Genomic DNA, 894 nt, shown 5'->3' on the forward strand with positions numbered 1-894 from the left:
TGCTGCAAAAACTGCCGGGCCGGCTAAGACGAGCAAGCGCATGTGTCATTGCTGCTACGGCCTCGCTCTTCCTCCTCATGGCGCTGCGCACGGGCCCTACAAGAGTGGAAGATGGCATGCTGCGACGCATCTTGACACAAGTGCCGGCGTCGCTGTGGCCCGTCGCGTGCATCTCTCCCGTTCAGAGTGTCTGTGGGCATTGTGACATGGTGTACAGCGACGAGGTGGCCGTGACTGCAAAGCCAGCCATGCCAGAGGCGCCGACGCTAAGTGCATGGACGGCGGATCTGGTCGCCGGCCTCAGACGCCAGGCCGCCATCCCCCGAAACCGCGCCACATGCTGAGACAAGAGGTTCTTGGCGGCAACGGTCCCACATCAAAAGAGCGCGGATGCTGAGCTTGCAAGACGACAGGCGACCATGCTCCCCTGGCTCCGCACGGGCACGCGCCCGCACTTTGGATCGCTGCAGCGGCGGGTGGCTGTCAGCGACCACCATGGGGGGCGAGGATGGCGTGCTGCCTGCTGTTCCGCTAGCACCGCAGTACTCCCCCCCCTCCACCGCCGGAGTCTCCGCCCCGAAACAGGGCCCGGGGCCGCGGCCCCGCTTCGGATCAAGGCACGCAATCCGGCCCGGTCGGTGTGGCTGCTGATCGCGCAGCACGCATGCGAGGCAGAGGGACGAGGCAAGGGCAAGAGGAGCCCGTGAGGCGCACGGCCCAGCTTGACGGCAGGAAGGCTCGGAGTTACTCGTGGTGCAGCACGAATAGGAAAAGTGTGTTTGCATGTGCGGAGTTGTTGGCATGTTGGTGGCAGAGCGGCTACGTCGCCGAGAAAACTGTGTTTCTCAGAAGGAGATGCCCCATGATTTCGCAAAGAAAAAGATGTGAGGTGGC

The sequence above is a fragment of the Leishmania donovani genome, chromosome 28 (assembly GCF_000227135.1).
Source record: "Leishmania donovani BPK282A1 complete genome, chromosome 28".
In the NCBI taxonomy this organism is placed as follows: Eukaryota; Euglenozoa; class Kinetoplastea; order Trypanosomatida; family Trypanosomatidae; genus Leishmania; species Leishmania donovani.